This window comes from Corvus hawaiiensis, chromosome 7, assembly GCF_020740725.1.
Source record: "Corvus hawaiiensis isolate bCorHaw1 chromosome 7, bCorHaw1.pri.cur, whole genome shotgun sequence".
Taxonomy (NCBI): domain Eukaryota; kingdom Metazoa; phylum Chordata; class Aves; order Passeriformes; family Corvidae; genus Corvus; species Corvus hawaiiensis.
The window spans coordinates 5,460,514-5,487,820 of NC_063219.1; the positions used below are offsets into that span (position 1 = coordinate 5,460,514).

Consider the following 27,307-nt stretch of genomic DNA (forward strand, 5'->3'; position numbering starts at 1 on the left):
GTCTGCAGAGGGGAACCGGCTCTGCTTATAAAGAACAAATGACTGTTGTGTTCTAGTGGTCAGTAGTCTTTAGTACACTAGGGCTGTCTTTCAGTAAGAAAACAGTGTTGTTAGCTTGTGGTTTGAAAATATGATCATGATAAGTAGGACAGAAATATTTGGGAATATTATAATAATGCTGTTTTAAGATTTCAGTTAATAACCAGCAGTCTTGGGACAGATTTTCCATTGGGCTGGATACCAAGAAAGTTGAAAAAGAACAACTTCCTGCAACACTCAAATTTTTATTTGTAATTGAAAATAAAGGGATAATATAGCAGAAAGATTGGTTCTGAAAGCTGGGAGAAGGATATTAATCCTCCAGGTATTAAATCCTCAGTATTTTCTCAGAATCACACAGATCACAGAATCATTCTGTTTGGAAAAGACCTCCAGGATCATCAAGTCCAAGCTGTGATTGATTTCCACCATGTCAGCTAGACCAGAGCACTAAGTGCCATGTCCAGTCTTTTCTTGAAGACCTCCAGGGAGGGTGACTTTAACAAGTATTTCTACTGAGTTGGTAAATAACTGAACAATTTGTTAAGTTGTGAATAGCTTGTTAAATAATGTTAAAAACCTCATTATTTACCCCAAAGCACCCACTGAAATCACGTAGATGAGCGCTGGAATCGCAGGGTCTGCAGTCACCGTTCATCATGTCGTGTTCTGCTATGAAAAGAATTGTGAAATCATAAAACCCTGTTAAAGATGTAGAAAATCCCCAGACAGTTGGAAGTTTATCCTTCTTAGCCACCACTTCTGAAGATGGGCTCTCCCATACCATTTCTCTGTGATTGACAGCCACCTTTATTAATCCACTTGCAAACCAATACTGACATTAGTCGCATTAAAAATTGCCAGAGCAGAGCACAGTGCTGCACTTTAAAACCTCAATAAGAGAAAAATGAGCAGTGTTTGTAACAGTCACACACGTCATGATGTTACAGGGAAAATATTTCCCTAATTGTAAGCCACCAGATTGCTTTTTTTCTAGAGGAATTAATCACTTTTCATTAACACGTGAAAAATGAGGGTGGCATGATGGGCTGCTTGAAAGAGGCAGGAGGCATTTTTCACAATCCCTTAATTAACTGAGGAGCCTTTTACATACTCTGACACTGCTTTTACCCCATCACAGTGATTTCAGTGACTGAACCTCTGCAGCATCACCCAGACTCACTTGTGCTGGTACAAATGACATCCAGGGACAGATGGCACAATATCAATTATTTCAATAACTTTGAGCAGCATCGTTCCCACATCTGTTTTGTGGCCTGGAGCATGCTGAAATGCTCTGTTGCTCAAAAGCTGCAGTTACTGCTTTACCACATCTGTGAGAGCTTTGTGACGAGCTGGACTATTTTCTTGCTTCTTCCCCAGGAAATCCTTTTCTGCTCTTTTTGTGCATATTTTTGATGTGATCCTACCTTCAAAAATGCACTATATAGCACATTCTTCTGTAGGAGCACACAGCCTTCAGCACAGTGTTTTCAAAGACATCCACTTGGGATGTGACTTTGCCTCAATTTCTAATGCTTTTTGTTCCTCCAGTTTTATTAATTTATGTAAACACAAAGTCAAGTATGTTCTAAAAGTTTTGGTTTGTCCAAAGTCGTGTTGCTCAGCTGTAAAGGAAATGGAGTGTCAACCACAATGTTTGTCTGATAGAAGAGCCCCCAGAAACCATCATATGGGTACAGCAAGGGAAAAGCACAGTGCAAGTGAGGAAAAACATCCAAAGCAGACAGACTTGAAACTGAACTTTACAGTTTCTGATGCAGCTGCACCTGACGGCTGCATGCCAGGCTGAGCTGTGGGTCCAGCACTGGCTCTGCTCCCTGTGCCCTCAAGGTGGCCATTTTACGCCAGTGTGGCCGAGCTGGTCCAGGCTCTCCTCCATCCTAATTCCCAGTCTCTCCTGCATCCTGCATGTGGGCTCTCCTCTGTCCTAACCCTCAAGCTTTCCTCTATCTTGCTCCCAGCCCTCCTGCCCATGCAGAGAGTGGGAAGAGCTCTTCTCCATGACCCTCAGGCACAGCACAATGTGACAGAGCTGTGAATGCAGCCCCTCAGCCCACACCAAGCATACCTCAGGTCCCACCACCATCCCACCCACCTGCTGTATGCAAGGTACTGCAGGAGCTGGTGTGGAGCTGCAAATGGACTTTCAAAGAGGATGCTGAATTAGAAGAATAAGAAATACTTAACAACAAAGCTGTTCCCATTTGAGAACATCGCTGTGATGCATTTTGGACGTTGTAGCTTGGTGCTTCCATTCTCATCCACACCATTGCCTGGTGCCTGTGTTTTCCAGACATGCTACCAGCACAGACAGCTCTGCCTGTGATGGTCACAATAGGTACAGCAAGGTGAGCATCATCACTGAATCAGCAAATCCTATGAAGCATATTGTCAATCCTATTTAACTGCTGGGCTTTGGATTTTTTTTTTTGTTTGTTTGTTTGTTTAAGAACTCAGTGACTATCAGTTAATGTTAGAAGGAAAACCTGCTGCACAAAAAGCCAAGAAAACCAAACTTTTGAGTAATATGTTTACTATTGCCCTCTTGTCCTTACTCTCAAAGCCTTTGGAAGAAAGCAAGGTTTGTTATTTTAAATCTTGCCTAATTAGATCTCTTTTTGAGATTCCTTGTGTCAGGAAAATTAATCCACAATGTCAGAGGTTTATGTCCAAAAAGGAGACAGAGGAGACCGGTAACTTTATTCAAACAAAGGGAGAGGTCATGGGGCATTTCCCATGGAGTCTCTCAAGTTGCTGGAGGATGCAGCCTCCTTTTTATCCCAATTTCCTGGCCACATTTCCATCTCTCCCCATTGGCTGAGGTACTTGAGAGGTACAGACTTCCCAAATAACCTAATACAGACCCTGTTTTTCTTTGTATCTCTGTTCTTTTTCTCTAAGTCCAGGAATTTAGCACAGCCTTGGGTGAGTCTGTGTCAATTAGTGGAATTCCTCTGGAATTTATGGTTCCTCCCATTGCTACTTTCACCTAGCGGTATCTGGCTTTATCTACTAGCAGGCCCACAGTTTGTTTGTAAAGAGACATCCCTTTCATTCCTTTCACCTGAACATCCCATGCAATCTAGAATTAGAGACTATGGTGTGAAAATGTGGTGCTTTTTTAATCTTCCCTAAGTTGGGTAGAGCTTTGCCTTGTGTTCCCAAGTCCTGCACTCAAACTGGGTCAGTGTATGCTAACAGGTAGTGTTATATTCAATTAATTTGTTTGTAAAAGTCCTGCTTTCCATCCAGCGTCTATTTCATTCCTCCCTTAAAGTAAGATCCTTCTACTTCGTCTTTCAGTCCCCATAGCTAGAGCCAAAGAAAAAATAATGCTGTGTGAGGATGAAGAAAAGGAAAGGGGTACAGTCTGGGAGCAAACCTGCCTCTGTCACTGCAGAGAGAACAGCACCTGACCTCAGGTGTCACTAGGGACAAGAAGCAGCTGTTTTTGTCATATCCTGTGCTGGTCAGTGCAGTGTTGGTAAGTGATTCTGCAGTTTGTGCAGGGCTCTGCCCTCCCTGGAGCCTAGGTCTGTCACTTGTTTCAGGAAAAAGTACCTTGAATTGCTTTAGAGCACTGGCTGCACTGAGGTTTCTAGTGTGGGCTCTGATGGTGTGTCCCTTTTAAATGACTTTCCATATGCTGGAAGGAAGGCTGATTTCACTCTGTTTTCCAAGATCTTATTGAACAGCATAGAGAAAGTACATAGCTTTTAATCTTGCCTTTTGACCTGCAGTGAAACTACTTGAGGGTCATGGTCAGTCTATTACTTTTGTAAAAAATTTTGTAACTATGAAAAAAATGCTCTGTAGTCATTAAGAGTTTCATTCCAGAACTGGTTTGTTTGGATGCCGCACTAAAATCCCATAAAAAGAGGGCAAACAGAACAGCATGTGATAGCTAGCTTGTTAATGGTGTACAATGTGGTTATTTTCCTGGGTGATGCACATGATGCACATACCTACCCATGCACATGTGACCAAGTGTCATGGGATGTATGGAAGGATTAAAACCATGCCTTTCCCACATCAGGGTTAGATTAGTCCAGAGAGAAAATACACAGCTTAAAATCTCTGCGAATAATTAGCCTGACAAGTTGCTTCCCTGATGCAGCTCAGCAGATGAGGAGGCAGGAGGAATAAACACCAAAGTTGCTTATTCACAAGCATTGTCTCTAATTTCTGGCAGGGGTTGACGCATGGCTTTAATAAATCTGCTCTGAACATATTAGCAATGGCATGAAAATAACAGAGCTTGATTTCAGCCTGGGAATTATTATTTTGGAGTATATTTCCTTCCATTGAAGCCAATAACTATCAGGGTCTGTAGTGTGAGAACAACTTGCACATTTTGAGAAGAGCACAGTTGAAGAGCACAGAGAGAAGAGCCAGTCAGAAGAGCACAGTTCAGTTGATCAGGGTTGCAGGACTAAACTGGAATCAGGGTTTTCATTTTTATAATATTCTAGTGTGTAGAGTCTGAGAGAAGTTTCAGTTCAGCAAAGTATCGAAAATGGGATGAAATACATCTACTCTGAGTGACACCCTAGATTTGCTTCCCCATTCCCTGGCACAGCAGCATACTGTGTAACTTTTTTTAAAAATGTCCTGTCTGTTGGACAATCCAACAACTCCCTGTCCTGCAGGAGAAATCTTAGTAAGTCATTCTGTCAGGCATGGAGGGGTATTTGCACTGCTTCTATAACACGGTACAGGATATTTGATTATTACTCACTTTAGACAGTGCTGTTGGAGCATGGGTAGATAAAGGTTCAGGTGATGCTTGCTGTCTTGCTGCACGTGAGCTGTGCACTTGCCCTTTCCTTAGAGTAAACAGCAGAGCCTTATGCATAAGATTCATTCCTGAAAGGTCACTGTGCCACATCATTAGGAAGGTGACACCAAAACACAGCATGGCCAGAAAACTGTTTGCAAGTTCAGTGTCACTGACAGCACCACTAGCATGGAGGTCAGCTGCAAAAGTGCTTGGGCTTGACCCTCTTTGTCAAAATGTTCTTGTTCTCTGTGTTTTGTGGGAAGAGAAGGAAAAAGCATACCTTTTTTCCCAGTAGCATTGTTGGGTGAGATGTATTTGGCTGCCCCTCTGACCTGCCACCCTGGAGATTGCAGTCCCCTACCCTGAGCACCTGGTTCTTCCCACACTTCTCAGCCTCTGGAAAGCATCTGCCTGTGTTTCAACCCTGGAGCTGCCTCACACAAGGCTTCCTGGACATTTGCTACACCTCAATTTTTCAGGAGAAATGTGTGTAGATGCAGAATTAGCTGAAGCCACCTTAGGAGCAGCAGCTGTTTTGGTGAGCAGCTTCTCTTTGGTTACAAAGTAGGGCAGATGAGGACATAGGAAATCCTGAGGCTGAATTAGTCCCTCAGTAATTTTTTACAAATGAGTCTAGGTTATGCTGTGAAACCCATGGGAAAGATTCCACATCAGCGCTGACTGAGCCCACTGCTGCAGTCCGGGTTGGGGATAGCAAACCGGGTCACCACATCCTTCGCAGAGCAGTTTAAATGCCCACATGGAGCCCAGACAAGCCTTGTCACAGGGGAGATTACTGGCTCTGAAGTAAACACCCTTTGCCGGTAGGGTGCTCTGGGCCAGCCAACTGCCCCTCTCCTACTTCAGGGCTTGGAAGGTTTAATGGGTGATGATGAAAGGAGATAGGGGAGGGATAGAAAAGGAGTTTCAGGACAAGAGCAGCAGAAAGAAATTACTTGTGACTCTGTTCTTGTGCCCCTTTGCTAGGCAGTGTGTTGTAAAAAGCACAGATATGTTACTGTATAACTAAAGGCAACATCAGACTGTCACAGGTGAATAGGGGGACTGAACGCATGTGTTATCAGCAGATCTAATATTAGGACTTGCTGAATTTTGAGTGCTGAACACTGCAAATCTGACCTTCCTGTGCAGTTATCTAGGGTTTGAAATCGGACAGAAGACTTTGATCACTTTATCTTGTATGATCCATTGGAAAATTGATCATCTTTGTCCTCCATATGGACCTGTTTCTGTCCTAGGTGGTGTGGCTCCTTCTGGCCCTGTCTTTGCATTGCTGAGGTAGGGAAACCTACCTTTTTTTGGTCCCAGACTGAGTATCTGGAAGTGGACGTTGGTCACCAGGTTTTACATGCATAATCCTAGCTTTTTCCAGCATTTCCCTCTGGGAGATTGTTTGTCTGAGTGACAGGATAACCAGGCTCTTCCATCTCATGCACCAGTCTCCATTGCCCCAGGGACTTCACGAAGAGGCTCATAGTATCTCTGCTCCTCTTTGCCAGCACGATGTTCCTGCTGCCCGTGGCTTCATGGAACCTTTACCACTTGCACTCTCACTCTGACATGCCATCTAACATTTCTGAGGACTTCCTTTCTGATACAGGCATCCCTTCTATTCAACACTGGATGCTGGTTTGTTTTTTGCCTTGCAGCTCTCCCTCTCTGCTTTCTTGTGGCTTTCTGCTCCACTGTGCCCTCTGTGTTTCCTGGCTGTTTATCTCCCTTTCTTCCGGTCATTGTTCCCCATTCCCGCAGCTAGAGCCAAGCCTCCTGCCCCCGGCTGATGACTATCAGGGACATTTGGGACATTTGCTTCCTCCCATTGCCTCACATCCCCTTTCAAAGGGGTCTGTGGATATCAGTTACAGGGAAATTTGGCCTATCTGTGGAGAATTTAAACTGAAATGCCCAAGTGTTCTTGGTACATTGTTTAGCCGGTGGCAGCCCTCATGATTAAATGTAAAATTTCTCACACCATCCCAGAGTGCCAAGAAATTAGAGTGCTGGAGCTGCTGAGACGAAGGTCTGGCTTTTCCTTGCCTGTGTGGGTGGATGAAGAATTCCTCCCTAGCTTTGCCCCTAGAATTGACTGTGTCTAAAATCAGAGCTGCACAAAACAACTCCAGTCCCCAGACAGCTGATATTTAATACTTCAGGCTGTGCAACTATGAATTTCCTAAATATTTTGGTGCAGAATTACAGATTAGCAATGGAAAGTTGAGTCTTATTAGAAGTATTGGGCAGCCTTAAATCCCTTGGTTTGAGGAACCCTTTGGCTGACACCTAGATACTAAGTACCGGGTAACCCATTGCCCAGTGTAGACAGTTTCTTGAGCACAAAACACGACACAGGATGTTCTCAATACACTACCTGAGGAAAAGCAGAAAAAAAAAAAAAAGTTAGTGTTTGCCAGCTGCGTTTCAGTCCATGATTTTAGCACATTTTTTCTTGTGAGAGGCTGAAAAGTGGTGGGAGTCTGGAGGGGAGATAGAGGCCTGAAAAGAGTGCAGGCTGAAATGGGATAGGAGGCCAAAGAAGTGTGGAAGACTGGAGGGCAAAAAGTAGAGGCTGAAACTTGGGGGGAGGCTAAAGTACTGTGGGACACTCATGAAATCTTTTTGTGAAATGGAGTCTGAGAGTCTGATGAAGAGTGGAGGAATAAGGAGAAAACATTAAATAGAGTGGAGGCTTAATATAAAGGTGAGCCCCTAAAGGGGTAGAGGAACAAAGAAGAGTGGGAGACTGAAAAAGAACAGAAGGCTCAGTGTAGAAGGTAGAGGCCAAAAAAAGTGTGCAAATGGAGTAAATAAGGAAGGCTGAAAAAAAAAGTGGAGGCTAAAAATGAGAAGGAGGCCAGAAAGGACGTGCAGTAGCAAAGAAAACCGGAGAGAAAAAAAAAAAGTAGAGTCTGAAAAAGAGTCAAAGACAAAAAAAAGGTCAGTGAGAAGAAACAATGAAAAAACATAGGCTGCAAAAGGGTAGAGAGCCAAGAAAGGGTGGGAGAGAGAAAGAAATGCAGAAGCTGAAAGGACAGGAGGACACAATTATGTCAGAGACAAAAGAAACCCCAAAGTATAGACCAAAATGTGGAAGGTGAAAAGCCAGGGAAGAGTGTGGGGAGGAAAAGAGGGGCAAAAAGAGGTGGGAGGCCAAGAAGGGAGAAACTGGAGATCAGGCAGAGGCCAGAAAAATATAAAGGCTGAGATGGGGTGGAAGGCTGAATGAGGGTAGAGGCCAGAAAAAAGTGGAGTCTGTGAAGTGGTGGGAGGTTAAATTGGAGTGGGAGGGTGAAAAAGGGTAGAAGTCTGGAAAGGGATGCTAAGTTGGAGTGAAACTTTAGGAGAGAAAAAAGTGGAAGCTGATATGTGGTAGAAAGCCAAACAGGGTGAGAGGCCTGAGGAAAAGTTTAGGCCAGAAAAGAGTGGAGGTCAAATTTTGTGGGAGATGGAAAAGCTGTGGGTGGCTGGAGCATAAGTGGAAGCCAGGAAAAAGTGAAGGCTAAAAAGGAGCGGAGGCTGAAATGGTGTGAGAGTCCAAAAAGAAGTGGGAGGCTGGAAAGCAAGAAGTAGCTAGAAAAAAGTGGAGCCCTAAAAGTGATTGGAGGCTAAATTAGAGCGGGAGAGTGAAAGGGTTGGAAGTCTGGATGGGAGAGAAAGGAAAGGGGATAGGAGAGGCAAAAAAAGATGTGTATGTTTTAAAAAGGATGGGAGGCTGGAAAACAAGATGTGGCCATAAATATAAAACCCTAAAAGTGGTGGGAGGCAGGAGGAAAGTAGAGGCCAGGAAATAGTGGAGGCTGAAAAGAGGACAGAGGCCACAGAAAAGGGCAAGGTGAGGCTGAAGAAGGGCAGGGCAGGGTCAAGGCAAGATAATGGAGTGCAAGGTAATGCAAGCAAGGCATAAGCAAAGCAACACAAGGCAAGGCAGAATTTAAAGTATGGTCAAGGTATTACAAACTCACCCCTTCCTCTGAAGCATAATTGGGTAATGAAAGAGCATTCTATTGGAATACCAGTAAATTGGATACCTTTTTTGGGTGAATATTACTTTCTGGTTCACAAACTTAACTGGTGTTCTCCCAGATGTCCTGAAATGGGTATTTCAGACAGTGGCTTCCCAGGAGAGCTCTGTATACAGTGCTATTTATTAACAATTTGCTTTTTAAGGGAAAAAGTTTGCTTCTTCAGCTTGAATGTATTAAAAATACAAAGACATCAGTTTCCTAAAATATTAATGTTATATTTTCATTATAGATTGGACTTTATGAGGTATGCTAGCTTGTGCCAACATTGTGCTGTTAACCTGTGACTCCTAACACCTGCCATAAAATACAGGTAATTCAGTCATTCAGTCTGAAGAGTTTCATTTATCCATGCCATGCACAGGGCTTTGTACCTTCAATGTAGGCAGTGATGTTTTCTCCTCCATCCACACAAGCCAGAGCTTTGACAAGGTGGGAGGTTCTCCTTAACACTGATGTAGTCACAGAAGGCAGTCACAGTCAGCTCTGCCATGAAGGAAGGGGTTAGACTTTAATATCTTGACCATACTTCAAATTCATAATTAAACAGCAAATTGTTGTGAATGGTGAGGATTATTCAGTGTGAGAAGTGTTTTCCATGCCTGTGCAATGATAACAGAGCCATTGAAATACTACTTTTCCATATTTTCAGGCTGTCCTAACAGTTACAAGCAGGGTATTTTAAAAGCAATGTTTTGTCTGTGGGTTTAGATGGCTGGTGCTCTGCATTTCCCTGTCTTGCAAGCCAATAAAACAGAGGGGTATGGAAAACTCATACTCTGGATTTACATTCTAGACCTCCAGTCTTGTGGCCCACTGCCTGCACCATTCCTTAAGAATCGGGTGAGCTCTGGTGACCTCACTGAGGGTATTTCCCTGTGTAGCATTATACAGTGATGAGCAGCAAGAGTTGAGGTCTCTGACCAGGAACCTGCAAGCTCTTTACATCAGCTCCCAGGCCATAAAAATTCTCTCAAACCTAGATATTAAAAATTGGAATCTTCCTGAAACATAGGCCTTCTTTAGGTTACCTGTCTACTTTTTTTAGCATGTCCACTGCAATTTCACATCCATTTTCACACTGAGAGACAAAGAATGTGCCTGTCAATAATTCTTAAAAAAAAAAAAATCAACTTCTAGCTGTAATTGCCTCCAAAGTATCATGGCTAATTAAAGCTGTACCCAAAAGTGAAGGCAGGACTCTAGCTGCTGGGAGCAGTGTAACATCGAATGCCAGCAGCTGTGGCCTGTTACTGGCCCTCCTAGTAATCAGGGAAAGAAAAGGAGTAATTAGAGGAGTTTGGTAAAATGAAATTATATGGCATAACTGGGCTTTACCTGCTGCAATAACACAAAAGCTATTGTCTTACCTTGGGATGGAATACACTGATTTAGTTTCTGTTTGTTTGCCTTTTGATGGTGTGTTTGGGCCATGTGCTTTAATCAGGGGTAAAAGGACTGTAGGAATGAGAATCATCTGCTAGAAATATTACATTTTATCGACCTTGCAAATGTAATTCCTGAAAGTTACCCAGAAATAAGTGCCACTTCTAGTCTCATAAAAAAGCAGCAGGTTTGGCTAACAGCTGTGTGATGTCTTGATTTTTCGTTTTAAAAATTATTTAGTTCTGTGATTCTCACTTCTGGTGAGAGCTGTATTCAGTGTCAAAGGGTCTGTGTGTGAGCACCAGGGCCGGGCCACCTTAACAGCGTCAGTTGAAGGTTTTGGTCTAATTTCATGCTGCTGCTTACTTTTGTGACTGAATTACTGAATATGCTGCATTTGCACTTGGAAAACAGTTCTTGTACATTTTCCATGCCAAATCTCTGCTTAGGGCAGGGGTCTTCAGGTTAGTAATGCAGGCAGATATTCTACATGGAGCAGAAGGTATTCCATAGGGTATTACATATCTCCCTGATTCCCCTCAGCTTCAGAGCACTGAAGTGCAACATTCTTCTGGTTCTTTTAAACAAGGTTCTCTATGTGCCCTTCTCTAAGTGCAAATACTGGTTTTTCAGCAAATGCCACATGAAATTGTAAAGTGTACCCTTAGGGTCTTTCAAACCCAGCTCTGCATTAACACATCCCAACAAAATCACAGTGCAGTCCTGGTTTTAACTTTACAGAGATCATTGGGGAGCTTTAGCTGTTATTGGGACAGTGGATCTTTGTTTCCAGATGTTTTTTGGGTGGGAATCTTAGGAACAATATAAAGTTCTTGGATAGGAATGTGTCGATGGTAGAGAGTTGTGCTGGAGGTTTTCATGTAGGAGTTTGCTGTTAGTAGATTGCTGGTTGTACAAGTCTTATTTTAAGAGAAACAATGAGTTTTAAGCTGCAGAATGCAAAAAAGAGATGTTAATTTAGCGTGAATTGATGAAAACTGGATGCTTTGTAAGGTGCAGCATGAGGGAAAAAGTTGAGGTTGTCTGTGCAGTGAAACTGATACAAAAAATTAGTGCAGAGTGGTCCAAGGCGGACTATGTCTTCCTGGTGTGTTTCCCAGTATGTCAGATGATTATAAGCTTAAAGTTCAAAAAATTCAAGACTATTTGAAATAATTTTGGAAAAATTTGGTCTTTGGCCATAGCTTCTCTTAAGCAATAACAAATTATTTTCTCCCTCCAGAGAAAACTTGAGTAAAAGTAGATCAAGAGGGATAGGTAGCATTGAAACTGCTAAATTAGTGTGAGGATTTATTTTGGGACCTGATGGGCATTAAATTCTCTAACATGTTTGGCATTGCACTACCACAACTTGTACTAACACTGCGCTCCAGAGGATGCAGTTTAAGGTGTTTTAAGGCTCACAGTACTTAGGTGAGTTTCAGACCAGGGTCAAAAGGAATTTATTTATTCTAAAGGAATAAATAAATGCCAGGAGCTCTTATTATAATCATAGCTTAGTTAATAACTGTTCTCTATTTAATTTTGGAGTAGTATATCCTAGTGATGTGATAAATACAGTGGCAGGACTGTGATAAAATAAGTTGTTGGAAAAAGTAAAGTGGGTAAGGAGCCAAGCGGAAACAGATGATAATGACTATCTTTGGTAAAATTAAAAACCTTTAAGTTCACACTTACGTCTGTAAAGCCCCCCAAAAAAGTCTTTAGGCAGTTGTAAACTCTTTAAAATTCAGAGCAGAGTAGGAAATGATAGTATGAGGTAGTTAAGAATGCCATGGGTCATATGCATCTGTTTCATAGGCCTTGATGCCTAGAGCTGACAAACAAATTTTATCTGTTTAATGTAAAGTGTCAATAACATCCATTATTTAGTGAAAGAGAGGGGGCAACATAAGGTCTCCAATTTTATCCAAAGTCACCTTGTTAACTTTTCTCAGGATACCAAATCTCTGTGCTACAGATTGTGAGCTACAACGTGAATAAGTTTCATATGAGCCAAGTAAAATGATGTTTTATAATATACTGTTAGTATATATTCTTTATCTTCTTGATTACAGTTGTCACTTGTTGATGTTCATGATATTCTTGGAACAGTGGCGTTGAGTTTTCCAGGATGTTCTTCACAGTACATGTTCTTTTAATGCTGTGTCCCATTTGTGTTCTGTGGGATTTTTCTGTGTGTTTTTGTTTGATTGATTTGTTTTGTTTTAAAAAAAGTTGGTCATATTGGGAATATTATGACTCTTAGATGCATAGAAAGGACACAGGTTTCTTCTTTCTTAACTCCCAGAAACATCCATGGATTTCTCCTACTCAATATTTGTCAACAGGATACATAAAAGAAATGCAACTTTTAAACAAATTGAGTAATATATAGGTTAAGAATGCATTTAAACTATTAATTCCGTGTTGTATTATCTTCAGCGGGGAAATTAGCATATAAAGCAGAAGTAAATCACATTTTCCAAGGTCTTATGAGACACTGTTTATCTTGCTTCTTTTAGTTATATTTTGAAAAATTACCTGGGCCTTGATGTAACTAGTGCGGAGACTCTCCCTGACTCAAAGTTGTTTTGAAGACAAGTTGGTCTTTGTGGCTATAGCATGTGGTTATAGGTTGATGTTAAGCACTTGTTAAGAAAACACATCTACTTTTTGGCATAGAGTATGAAAATATGCTAACTGTACATTCCCAAATGACGTCATTAAAAGACCTGCCCTTTAGATACGAGGGGAAGACTGTGTTATGCTACAAATTAAGGGCTTAGTCGGGAGGCAAATTTCTTTTTCCGTGTTTTTCAAGGAGAATGCCTATCTTTGTGTTTCCTTTTACACATCTGAATGGCTGCCTGTTCCTACACGTGTGATTCATTCTGCAGAGAAGATGTCAGAGCTGTATTATTTGACTAACTCAATGGGAGTATAGCCATCTTGCTTGAGTCATCCAGATGGTAATATTTCATCAGGCCTACAGACCTCTGCCTCGTGACATGCAGGGCTTGAAAGAGGTAGGGAAGGGAGAAGAAAAACCCATGTGTATGGGTGCTCTTCACCCTGTTGGCCCTGCTAGGAGCCCATTCCAGGCAGGTTTTCCCTGCCCTGATGTTCATCATGAGAAAAAAGGTTGCAAAAGGGATCTGGCCCAACACTGAAAGGGGGAATTATTTTTGTCTTGAAGAAATTTATTGGCTAACAGAAGTGTTTCCTACCAAGCTCTAGAATTGTAACATTGTGGATACATTATTGATGGGGACAGAGCAAACCACAAAATATTCTTTCTGAAAAGAATTATGAGTCCAGTAGAGCGGATCGGTGTTTCAGAGCAAAAGTCACTTTTAACTTGAAGTTAATTTTTAAATTTATTGTTGTTCTTGTTGTCATTAAGTTTGTGTAAGAAATGGATTAACTTTTTAAATTTCACTTTTTTGGTTTGACCACGAGAGCAGGAGTTGACTGGAAGCCAAGGACTTCTGAACAGTTCAATGAATTGGGAAATTCCAAACCCCAAAGGCTTTTCATTCTTCATTCCTTTCATTCTTTCAAAAATAATGCAGTTACGCCCCAGTGGCAGCTTGTAAAGAATGTAGAAACCACTCTTGAGTACCAAAACAGGATGATTTCAGAAATTTGCAAACACCTTGCCATGCAAAGCACCTTATTTTTTACAACCTGCTCTACCAGGTAGGCTCAGGAAGGTATTCAAAATGGCAGTTCTAACCTCTTTCATGCTTAATTATCCTGTTACCTAATTTAGTAGAAGTGTTAAGGTGATGGTGTCCAAACAGAAATGCAGGAACTATCCATGTATGGGCATGAGAAGATCTAGGGTGACTTTGGCTTGTTTACCTGCAGGAGGTGGAATATGTAAAGGACTAAGTACTAGCACTTAGTAAGTGCTTCTAAGGGAGAGGAGCCTGCAAGAAACTAAAATTTGTAGATTAATGTTCTGTGTATTTCACAGAATCACAGAATATGCCAAGTTGGAAGGGACCCACAAGGATCATTGAGTCCAGTGTCTGGTTCTGCACAGGACCACCCCCAAGAGTCACACTGTATGCCTGAGAGTACTGTCCAAATGGTCCTCAAGCTCTGTCAGGATTGGTGCTGTGACCACTTCTCTGGGGAGCCTGTTCCAGTGCCCAGCCACCCACAGGGAGAAGAACCTTTTTCTAATATCCATCCTAAACCTCCCCTGACACAGCTTTAGGCCATTCCTTTGGGTTCAGTCACTGGTCAGCACAGAGGAGAGATCAGTGTCTGCTCCTCCTCTTCCCCTCACGAGGAAGTTGCAGAACCTGATGAGGTCTCCCCTCAGTTTCCTCCAGGCTGAACAAACCAAGTGCTCCTCATACACTCCTCATACAGCTTCATAAGTGCATACAAGGTGCTTCTTTTTGCCCTCCCTTGAACATTCTCCAATAGCTTAATATCTTTCATATATTGTGCTGACCAAAGCTGCACACAATATTCAAGGTGTGCCTGCCCCAGTGCAGAGCAGAGCAGGACAATCTTCTCCATCACCTGGCCAGCAGTGCTGGGCCTGATGCCCCTAGGACACAGTTGGTCCTTCTGGCTGCCAGGGCACTGCTGACTCATCTTCAGCTTTCCTTCAACCAGGATCCCAGGTCCTGTCCTGTGGCACTGCTTTCCAGCATCAAATTCCCCAGTCTGTCCATACATCCAGGGTTGCCCCATCCCAGGTACAGATTCCAGCACTTTCCCTTCTTGAACTTCATCTGATTGGGGATGGCCCAGTCCTCTAAATTGTTGAGGTCTCTCTGCAGGGCCTCCCTGCCTTTGAGGGAGCCAACAGTTCCTCCCAGTTTTGTATTGTCTGCGAACTTGCTTAATATCGCTTCCAGTCCTGTGTCCAAGGCATTTATGAAGATGTTGAAGAGCACAGGGCTGAGGATGGAGCCCTGCAGAACCCCACTAGTTACAGGTCACCAGTCTGATATCACCCCATTCACTATCACCCTTTGTTCCTGACCCATAATCCAGCCGCTCATCCATCCCATGATATGTTTATCCAGCTGAATGCTGGACATTTTATCCAGAAGGATCCTGGCAGAGATGAAAAGCTTTACTTAAAGTCCAAAAAGATTACATCAACTGGCTTCCCTTGATCAACCAGGTGGGTTACCTTGTCACATAAGGAAATCAGGTTTGATAAGCAGGGCTTTCCTCTCATGAAGCTGTGCTGGCTGTGATCAATGACTGCATTGTCTTTCAGGTGTTTTTCAATACTTCCCAAAATAATCTCCTCCATAATTTTACCAGGCACTGATTAGATATCTATCACACTCCAGCAAAGGCTCTAGATCTCATTTGCTGTAGGCAGTGCTGTAGAGTGAGGGTAGAGTAAACCGGTTGCTTTCTAATAGAATCTGGACATTTTTTTTTCTCCTTCTGTTTTTGTTATGCTTACTGAAATTCCATGTGTGTATGGGTCATTTAATTTTGTAGCAAAACTGCAAAAATCTCTTGTAGGAAATATGAGAGGGACTAAGCAATGCCTCCTAGGTAAGTATCTGTTTCTCATACCCATTCATCCCTCTTTTCATCATTCCTCTCCCTCTAAACATAAGGCACCTCCATCTCCATCATTCTTAAAAGCACAAAATACAGAAAAGAGTCAGATTGTGTAGGTATTGTCTTCTGAGGATGCTTCAAAACCTAGTTTACAACCTGTATTTTGAAGTTCAACCTATCTTATGGAGGTGTTCAAGGCCAGGTTGGATGTGGCTTTCAGCAACCTGGTCTAGTAGATGGTGTTTCCACCCACAGAAGAGGAGCTGGAATGGAATGATCTTTCAGGTCCTTTCCAACCTAAACCATTCTGTGATTCTGTGATTTTGGCCTTTTCTCATTCTCAGAGCCTTAATAGCTCCATTAGCTGCTACAGTCTTACCAGATGCAGAATTGCAGTACAAATACCTAATACGAAACAACAGATTTGGCTAACTGGAACAACAGCAATTTTGTGAATTGCTTTCTGGAAGAAGAGCCCCTTTGTTTGTCATGTAACACTTCCATCAGAAATGGAACAGTTCTAGGAGTGTGGCTCCAATAACTTCTCTGAAGCTGCTGGTGCTGGTGGTCTGCAGCCTGTGGATCACTGGCTGGACAGACTACAACTACTTACTGTTATGGTTTTTGGAACTTCTACAAATGTCTGAGATGAACAGAAATATAGAATAATAGAATAGAAATATAGAGTAATTCATATAAATCTTCTTCAGGCTGCTCAGGAATTTTTCCACTGGAGTTTTACATATCTTCAAGGATGGAGATACTGTAGTCTTCTCCAGTGTTTGACCATCCTTGTGATGAAAATAGTTTTCCTTATATCTGATGTATATGTTATTATCTTCTGAGGCCTGCCAAAGGCTGTATCTCATCTTAATGCTGCAGTTTAACTGCATCTGAAGCAAACAGTGAATGAATTAAAATATATTTGTGAATATCTTTGTATGGCAAATGAAATTTAAAGAAATACTTTCTTCCAGGCTAAGAGTCACATAGAAAAAAGTTTTTATTGAGTTTCTGACATTTTATGCAAGCCTTGAAGCTTCCCTCTCCCCCAAAAGTAAAGCAAACACAAAACTAGATTGATCTTCTAAAGCAGTGGAGTGATGGAGTCCATCACTATGATTCGATGTAACTGATTACATTCAAAGCACTGAAGAGCCGTGAAAGCAGCATGCTTCCCTCCTGCTTTATCCAAAAATACAGTCTGAGACAATGTTGTGATGGCTCAAGGGCAGCAGCAGTTAATGGAGCTTTATTGAATTTTTCCCTTAGTGTTGAGGAATGACATGTGGCAGGAGGAATTTGACACTGAGCAGTTGCTGAAGATCTACAGGTTTCCTTATTTATCCAGGCAAGAAAGTGGTATTTTTTTTAATGTGACTATTGTTTGAAATTTCAGCTATTTAAATGGAGCTAGAACATATAATGGACACATTAATACTTTTAAGATAACTTAAAATGAAATTATGCAGGCAAATAACAGGAGCTAAGGAGGATGAGGAAAACCAGTGCTTCCAGTCTAAGACTTCACTCCAGCATTTTCCAGATGAATTCTGCATTGAGCCGCTGGAATAGTTTCACCCTCAAAGCATGATACAGATACACGAAAAAAAGAAATATACTGAGCACAAGCTCTTTAGAATTTTGCTTGAAATATTTTCTTCTAAAAATCTGATGTTAATGTTCCAAATTTCCTTCACTTGCTTGCCTGTAGCTATATCTACAGTTTAAAGTGATGGACCTAAATGAAGAGACATAGGTATGAATATGTTACAACATGTAATTAACAACTTTGTAGTAACTTTCAATGTGAATATTTCCTGAACCTCCACAAACCTGATTCTCTCTCAAGTACTCTGTCTTCACTGGTGTGCTAATGCTCCAAATGTCCTTGGTTATGTGTCTCCTAAATGTGGTAAAACAGGCCTTCAGTTGCTGCCTACTATGGAAGTCAGAGCAGTAGAGTTTTGCAGCTATTTTGTCCTCTTCTGAGATGTCTTCTCTCTCTTTGTAGTGCGCTGTGGATCCTTTTCCCTGATGTTATTCTCACAACCCAGGAGATGTCCCTGCTTTCCTCTGCAAGGTTATGCTTTCCTGTCGCCCAGAAAGATGGTTCAGGGAAACTTCCAGATCCACTGCAGTTTATCTATAGCAAACAAATGCTAAAGTCTGTGTGTATAAGTGCTAATTTTCTTGTTTGTTCTAGCGCGAGATTGCTTCATTAAATAGAAACATTGAAATATTTATTCATTGGGGTTTGGTGAAGTTTGCATGGTTGGTTTCCTGTAAAGTTCAACAGGACTCCAAAAGGTGGATGTATGTATCTTCTTAATGTGACCCTTGCTCTAATTGTCGTCCTGCGAAGGATGTCAGGTACTGAATCTGAGGAAGATACAGTTCAGAACTCTGAATCACCCCAACATGAGCATCATTCCATTGGGGATGCATAGCTGCAAGCTCCATCTTCTAGAGTACTTTTTCCCTCTATGTTTTTAAATACGCCTTTTGTAAAAAGACTTCTCTAAACTCTGCAACACTTCTCAAAGCCTCCTCAGAGCTAAAAAGAAGTAAGCTTTGGAGAGTGTTTTTTCCTCCCCAATACAATTAGCATTGTAACCCACTTTAATTTTCCCAACAGTTTACTGAGTTTTAGGAAATATCAAACTCCTTTTAGAAGACAGGACAACAGATTTTATTTGACCTGAATGAGGAAATGCAGAACAGCTCAGGAAGCTTCCCTGAGTGCTTATTAAACTTTCTAATTACTGTTTAGCCCATATAAACCTCCCAGCTAGAGTGCAAATATTTTGAGGGTTGAGCTGATAGTGGGAGATTAACTGGAACAAGTGTGTTATTAAATGTGGTTCAGACCTTGCATATTTAATAATGCAATTAATGTCATAGAAGTGATCCCCAATTCAGTTCTACAAGAAAAACTCTCTAGGAGCTCTCTTACTTCACAGTTGAATGCTGTGAAGAGGTGGGGATGGAGGTTGGACATGCATGGAGAGGAAGAAGAGGAGGGGTGGAAGTTTGCAGGGTCCAGCAGGCAGGGGGAACTCTATCAGCTGTCACTGCATGATGCTGATCCCTAAGGCAAAGCTCAGAGGGAAGCTCTTGGCACTGACCAGAATGAAGTGTGTATGAATCCAGTGAGAAGAAGGATAGGAAAACAGCGACAGTTTCTTTGGCCAGAGCATGGCCCTGACCTTCCAAGGCAGTAGCTGTGTCACAGTGCGGAGGAGTCAACGGTGCCTCTGCCACAGGCAAGGGCTGCACTTGCACTGATGTGGCTGGGGGTGCTCAAGGGGAGACTCTGCAAGGAGAAACAGCGGGTGCTGAGGACCCAACCATGGGCTGTGCCTGTTTTCGAGGCTTTACTCTGGACTAGCTCTGGTCCGTGCCTGCAGTCTGAGCTCCCCTGGATGACAGGAGCAGACTACCAGTTTAGTATGATCCCAGAGCAGTCCAGCTTTTGTGCTTTGAGGATGCTCTGCCATGTGAATCAAAGTGTGGAAGTTGGGGATGATTGGAGGGTTTTCTTCAAAACTGGAAGCAAGAGAGGTGGTTGTTCCATGAAGACCTAGCATTGCTGCTTTGTCTCCTCTGGGGCCTTTTTAGCCTCATAGACTGAGCTTCCCATTCTTCAAGCTGTCTCTGTGTGCTACAGTTTCTCTAAATAACCAATGGAGAGAAGATGTTTGTATTTGTTTAATCCACACATGCGGAGAATGAAGAAAATCTCTCCTGGTCACAGTTTACATTTTACAAAATCTTGCGTCTTAGTTTTTAATGTTCTTCTCCCCGTCCTGGTTGTCCCTTGTTTCCCCTTTCTCCTGAGCAAGCATTCTCTACCAGACATTATCACAATGCACTTTCTAGAGGAGTTCTAAATGTGAAGCTAATCCAGCAAGTCAGAGGCTGGTTTCAGGCAATCACTGATGTTCCTAGCCCTAACATGAAAAAATTTTGGTAAATTCGTGTGATCATTTTTGCTCTCTAAGTATCTGGTATATGAGTAGGTGTGAGAGAGATGCAGAGAACATTACAATGAGTCAGTAGGAACTTTAGTTTTCGGTACAGGTTAGTCATGGAAAAACAATGCTTTGGTGTAGAAGGGACCTCAAAGGTCAAAGGACCATCTCATTCCACAACCCCTGCCATGGGCAGGGACAACTTCCACTGGATTAGATTGTCCAAAGCCCCATCCAGCCTGGCCGTGAACACTTCTAATCAGGAGTGAAGAAGATGATACTTGTTCAAAAAAACACAGAACTTTTTTTTTACTGTTGCTCTATAAATTTCACATTATTGTGGATCTCTGCAAACTTCACTCCCCAGTCTTCTCACTGATGTGCTTTGAATGCCTTTTTCACTCCACATGCTTCATTCTATTTATGTGGTTCTCCCCCTTCTACCTGTTCTTTGAGGATGTAATCTCCTCCAGAGGCTGCCTTGTCAGCTGACCATCCCCAGCTAGGACCAGAGCAGTGCTTGGGTCAAATGGAAATTTACCACTGCAGTTATTGATTGCACTTGCCAGTGCTGTGTAAATATTTACTATATTTACCAAAGCAGCTTTACTACTAGAAAAAGTTCTCTGCAGGTGGTGTTCTGGGACCCAGGAAACTGGAAATTAACTGACCAGTGTGTTACCTGCAACCACCTCCTCTTGCTCCCACCCGTCAGCTCTTGGCTAAGGGTGGGAGCAACTTGCAACTCTAAGGGAGATTTGCCCAGAGAGCTGAATCACAGAGAATACGCCCTTTGCTGTCTTGCGACATCTCAAGAAATTGTTTTCCTGAGCTTTATTTCTAATATATTATTTATGATGTGTAAGAAGTAATTAAAATACTGACACTGCTCAGGTGCACTTTGTGTGTAAGGAAATGTAATGTTAAATATTTAATGTAGCTATTTAAAAACCAAATTCATATTCATGTAGCGCCATCTGTCACCAAGCCTCTGCAGCTGCACAGGACAAGGGCATTTTATTTTTATTGAATTAACATAACTCTTGGCAGCACCTAAAAATAACATTTTTAGGGGGAAAGAAAAAAGAAAAGAAAAAGATTTCATAGCTCTTATTTTACAGAGTGTTTTGTAATACTGCATCCAGCTGTGTGAACAGTGAGTTTGGTGAAGCTTATCTGTGCATGTACATGGAAACCAGACTCAAATTGGGCTATGGGGGCTCAGCAAAGAAATCTGAGACTTATTTTGGCTTGCTCAGGGTGTGGGAACTCTACACTTTGTCCTATCAGTCTCAGGCTGAGATGGATGAAGATGGGCAACACATACCAAGCAGTCTTCAAGACTTCAGTATAGAGCCATTGTCCCCAGTATCCACAGAACAAAAAACCCTTTGGCATGAGTGCAACAAAGGCTTTTCTGCTCCTTGTACCTTTTTGATCTATGTTTGCCAGCCTCAGGTTTGTTCTTATTTTTCCAAGTTTTTATCCAGTTGACTGTTGGGCTGTGAGCACGTCTCTCATAGTTGGGGAGGTGGCCTCATGTAGGAGCACAGCCTGGTTCACAGCACAGCACTTGCCTACAGGTATGTGCCTGCTGACTTTCAGGTGGCTCAGATCAATTCCCAATGACTTTCCAATGAGGTTTTCCAAGCAACTACATGGGAGGCTTGTTCTCTGCTAGGTGTTCATAATTGCATGCTTAGTAAATGATTGACATGGAGAAGTCATGGGTGAAGTATTGACTCTTCACTGTTAGTAATTTGGTGAATACCACTAGCAGTTCCAAATATTATACCCCCTGATTCTACTGATGAAATGTTTTCATCAAATCCACTGCAACATAAAAGTTTAGTTGTGTTTTTTTCTGAAACACTTCAGGTAATTTTGCCTATGTAATCATTATCTGCCACAAGTCATGTGAAGTTGCAGTTGTATTGGCTTGAAGTCAAAACTAGAGCACAACTGGCAATATTTGTTTTGTTTCTCTCACACTTGAAGACCTAAAGAAAATAGATGAACCTAAGTGTGTTGGTTTTGCACGGCCAGGTTTTTGGTAGTGGGCAGCCACAGAGGTGACTTCTGTGAGAAGCTGCTGGAAGCTTCCACCATGTCCAGCAGAGCCAATCCCTGATGACTTTGAAGATGGACATGCCACTGGCCAAGGCTGGGCCAATTAGAGAGGTTGGTAATGCCTCTGTGATAACATATTTAAGAAGAAAATCAAATCAAAGTACACACAGTTTTTCTTCTAGCCAGAGAAGGGGAGGAGGTGAGAACATGTGAGGGAAACAACATGGAGACACCAAGGTCAGTGGAGAAGGAGGAGGAGGAGGCACTCCAGGCGCTGGAGCCTAGATTCCTCTGCAGGCCGTGGTGAAGACCATGGTGAAGCAGCTGTGCCCCTGCAGCCTGTGGGGGTCCATGGGGGATGCAGAGATCCACCCGCAGCCTGTGGGGGAGGTGCCCATGCTGGAGCAAGTGGATGCCCGGAGGAGGCTGTGCTCCAGTGGGAGACCCGATGGAGAGAGGGAGGCCCTTGCTGCCAGGCTGGAGCAGCCTGTCCTTGGAGGACTGCACCCCATGGAAGAGTGACCCACACCACAGCAGTTTTGGGAGGACTGTTTGCCCATGGGAGGAATTCATGTTGCAGCAGGTTTGGCAGGACTGCTGCTCATGAGATTGGAACCACACTAGAGAAGTTCACGGGGAACTGTCTCCCATGGGAGGGACCCCATGGTCTCACAGGGGAAGGACTCCTCTCCTGGAGCAGCCAAAGAAAATCTAGGGTGATGAACTGACCAAAACCCCCACGCCCTGTCTCCCTGCGCTGTCAGTGGGAAAGACAGAGGGGCTGGGGGAAAAAAGGTATTTTAAAGGCTTATTTTACTTCTCATTATCCTCCCCTGACTCTGTTAGTAATAAATTCACTTTGTATCTTTAAGTTGAATGTGTTTTGCCCTTGGTATTTTTTCCCAATCCTGATCTCAGTTCATGAACCCTTCATTAATTTTTTTCTCTCCTCTGCCCAGCTGTGGCAGAGGAGGGTGAGCAAGTGGCTTTCGTGGGTGCATGGCACTGGGCCAGTATTACACCATGCCACTAAGCGAACTGGGCTGAAACAGAAACAAGAAAGCTAAAGAGTGGATCTCAGGAGCTGCTCAAGGGTGGAAGCACATCTTAAATCCCACGTGTGTGTGCTTACAGCTTGTTGAGATCCTATCATTACTGAAAGCATTTTCTGCTCTTCTGCAGTGACATGGACACTGGACTCAGCACAGCATGACTGGACAAACTGCATCCTTCACACGCTCTCCTGCTGGAGACTTCCATGCTGTAAGCTTTGCCTGTGACGAAGTTGGTAAAGTAAGCCTGGCCTCAAGAAGTTTATTTGGATTATTTGAGTTATTGTGGAAGGCCAGGAGAAGAAAGGGGTATTGATATTTGCTTACCAAGAACTGTGGTTTATATGTATGCAGAGACTGGGAAGCAATGACGTTTCAGAGTATTCTCTGCTGTATCCAGTGGTGGTTGTGTTACTTCAATTCCTTGCAGTATATGAAGCTTAGAACTTAGAGAGAACCTTAGAGAGAAAGTAGCAGGGTTTCCTTGTTGTATTGCAGCATCCCCACTGGCAGATCTGGCTTCACTGAATGGAGATGGCTCCTTGTGTAATCTTTAGGGCTAATTTCCTCTAGATTGTTTGGGGACATGTAAGTCTATGTGTGAGCTGCCTGGCACAGCTCCAGAGGAGGGGAATCACATTGGGTTTGTATGGCCTGGTTTTGGCAGCGGAAGCACTACATGGGTGGCTTCTGTGAGAAGCTGCTGGAAGCTTCTGCCATGTCTGGCAGAGGCAATCCCTGGCGGCTCCAAAGATGGACATGCCACTGGTTGTGAATACAAAAATGCTGCTAGCAAGGATTTTCTTGCTATTTTCTAAGCCCACGAGAGACTTTTCGCTCTCACAGAAGAGGTAGCAGAGTTATGTAAACAACCAAATACCTGCAGCCTTGAAAAGTCTTGTTTATAGTACAGTAGAAAAATATTTTGACAATGGATGTTTTAGGATTTTAGTCAATCACCCCCAAGGGATGGCTGATCCTTTGTCCAATTAGACTATGAAGAAAAAAGTCTATAAAAGAGTTTGTAAAATAATTAAATAAATCAATCTTGCTGCACAGTTCCTGTCTGCTGGATCTTCTCTCCTCCTCCTCCCTATGGCTGTGGGACATAGTAATATACCTTAGGGCATTCTTTCTTTTTATTTTTTTTTTAATATTTGGCGACCCCGACGTGATCTGCACGCTGCAAAGTGTCCTGCTGCTGCGAGCCAAGCCGCATTTATCTAGAGGTATGCTGTTCCCCCCCAGGACCGGGAGGTCCGACAGGACTGAGAAAATGGCGAACAGCAGCTCACAAATCAACGCTGTGGTAACGGTCTGGAAAGGTGTTTTCAGTATAATGCATGCCTCCATTCCTGAAAACTCACTTTGGGAATTATTAACTTGGGCTGCCTTGCAAGGGATTCCCACGGACAGAGATACTGCCCTGGACTTTGGCTTATGGCAGGAACCTGGCTGCGCTGTCCGGCACGAGCTCCCGTCTGGGGACCCGGCAGCGTTAGAATTATTCCGAATTTGGCATTCATTATTTATGCTGCTGACAGACCTTGACTGTGGTAGCAGAGCTGGCTTGCCTATTTCGGTGATGAGTGATGGAGGGATATCCGAAGGGGACCCCGCTGACCGGGCTTCAGGGGCGTGTGGTGCTGGATCCAGAAAACCCCCCCCGGCTTCACGGGCAGAGCCTGTGCCATCTCAGCCTGTACAGTCACAGGAGTCTGCGGCCCCCAAGGACCCCACGCCGGCAGAGGCGGGGGTGTTGGGGCAGGGGGAAGCCGCACAGCCTGCCTTGCTGCTCGGCTCGGCAGCGACCACAGCTTATCCAGGGCCACAATATAGCGGTTTAGCAAATTGGACCGTGGCGGCTCCTAGCCCGACTGTGCATGCATCGGCTGCGCCAGTAATGCCCGGATCTACCTTCTTGGCTGGCGTAGCTTCCAAGCGTGCCTGCACCGAGACTGCCTGGGTGTGGTCCATTGACGTCTATGGTGCTGGACTGTTCTGCACCACTGCAGAACTGAGACATCAAACTTTTAATACAGCATCTTACTTTGCTGACAGAGCTGCTGAGCATATCATGGAAGCTGGAGGAACTGCTCAGCTTGCAAAAGCAGCTGCTGCAGATGCCAGAGGCACCCTGCTGTGTGGGGTGCGCCGGGCCCGTGCCGCCCATGGGAGACACGGCTCCAAACCAGGAAGGGGTGCAGCCAGCGGCGAACCTGGAAGTAGTGCTGCCATGGGAAAACCTGGAAGCGGCGGCAGCTGCACCCCAGCCAGTGGCGGCACCAAACGTGGCCGCAGAGCAAGGGCCAGCAGCGGTGCCAGGTGCCGGCACGGTGGAAGAGACAAGCGCAGCGCTGGGCGCGGCTGCAGCCCTGGAGACAGCTGCAGCAGCTCCAGTACCAGTTTGGTAAGGACCGGCCAAGACAGCATCCCGTAAAGAGGCTGCTGTTCAAACTGCAGCGCAGCCACCTGTAGTCTGTGCTGTCTGTTCTGGCTCTAGTGAATCTGCCCCTCTCTGCCCACCTCTGTTTGCTCACAGCATCTCAGAGTTGCCTTTGCCTGATGATTCCTCATCAGGAAGTGAGGCAGATGAGGTTCTGGTGCCGGGGCGCAAAGCTGCCATAGCCGGACGGCAATGAAAAGGCTGCGCCAGTCTCGCCCCTGGACCTTTCCGGACTGCATGGTAACAGTGCGTCCAACCCACTACAATCGCTTCTTAGAGTCAGTTAAGATGCGAGTGTTGGAGGAGGGAGATTGGAAATTATTGGAAACACTTGGGATGCCAAACAGGTTTGAGGGTTCTGGGGGTAATCGGGAAGCTGTTATGCTTCATCCACAGGTTGTGCCAGAAGTTCAGGATGGTACTGACTCCCCAAAAGGGGAGATCCAAGCTTTCCCAGTGTATAAGGCTCTCCCAAATTCAGGGGAGCATGAGAAGCATGAGGTGATTGCTTGGAAGGTTGCCCAGGATCTGCAATCCAAGGTGGCACAACATGGGCTAGGTTCTGCTGATATTATGCAGATAATAATGGTGATAAATACAGATTTGCTTGCTCCATTTGATATCAGACACTTAGGTCAAATTCTATTTCAACCTATACAATGTACAGTTTTTGAGAAAACCTGGAGAAAGCTGGCTGACAAGGCTGCATTAGGGAATATGCAGCTCCCAGCTGCCAATCCTAGACGGACAGCAGGAACGGATGCTCTTATGGGGACTGGTCCCTCCTCTGATCCCAGCCTACAAGGTACTTTGTCCTCTAGCATCCTGCAGCAAGCTCAACAGGTCGGCATGGCTGCCCTGTTGAAAACCATAGAGTTGTCTGCGCCTAGAAAGCAATATACTGAAATAGTTCAAGGGAAATCAGAGTTATACTAGTTTGAAAACAAACCAGTGGTAGGCACCAAGTCAGAATAACAATTTAATAGGGAAATTAAAGAAAAGAAAAAAAAAAAAATAAAAGAAAACACTGGTTCAAACTGACAGAGTTAAGATACAACCTAACACCAGGTCAGGGTGGTGGTAGCAGTCTGGTAGAATGGTGGCTGCAGTCCTCCTGAAGTGGTGGATGTGGTTCTGTTGAAGCAGTGATCCTATAGAAAGGGGCTGCTCTTCCTCAGAAGGTCCACTGGTGGCTATGTAGCTCTTGTTTTCTGGGAATCCAGTGGAAAGGTTGTCTCTAGCATTCAGAATCTCAGATTATATCCAGGATGGAATGCTTGGTTCCTCCCTCTGGGTGGAGCATCTTACAATGAGATGATGAGTCATGGGGCCAGGTGTTGATGGGCTCACTAACAGAAGATAGTCCGAAGGGAGTTATCTATGAGTCATGCGGCAGGGCATTGATGGACCATTAACAGAAAGATAGTCAGGGGGGAGGAGGCAAGGAAAACACTGCCCCACCTGATTTCAACAGTTCATGAGGATGGTAATAGAATACACTGCAACCCAGGACAAGAGTCATTCCTCTATTTTGTAGAGAAAGGCACTGCTTCTCTCAAGAAGCAGGTTGAGGATGATGGGTTAAGGCAGATGTTGTTAAGGCAGTTAGTGAGAGATAACGCAAATGAGGAGTGCAGAAAAATCATAGATGCCTTATCAGGGGATCCTGAGGTAACACACATGGTCGAAGCCTGCGCTAAGGTGGGATCTGGGAACCAGAGAAGGTCTGCTTTGGCTGCGTTCTTGCAGCCTGTTCACACATCTTCTGATAGTGAACCAAAGCAACCAAAACAGGTGAAGAAACGGAAGCGGCCTAAGCCGAGCCAAAAAGAAAACACACCGATCCCTCACTGCAAGAGGTGTGGCAGGCCAGGGCATTGCTTGGACTATTGTAGATCCCTGACTCATGCCGATGGTTGGCCTTTGTCAGGAAACTTCCTCCG

The 27,307-nt window shown here is 43.8% G+C and overlaps 1 long non-coding RNA gene across 1 annotated transcript; it reads left to right on the top strand.

The window, feature by feature from the left end:
* Positions 1-7,072: 7,072 nt before the first annotated feature.
* Positions 7,073-26,784, top strand: LOC125328794. Its single transcript, XR_007204866.1, has 4 exons — positions 7,073-7,082; positions 8,316-8,321; positions 20,314-20,320; positions 26,613-26,784. It is a non-coding gene; the product is annotated as an uncharacterized LOC125328794 (long non-coding RNA).
* Positions 26,785-27,307: the final 523 nt, after the last annotated feature.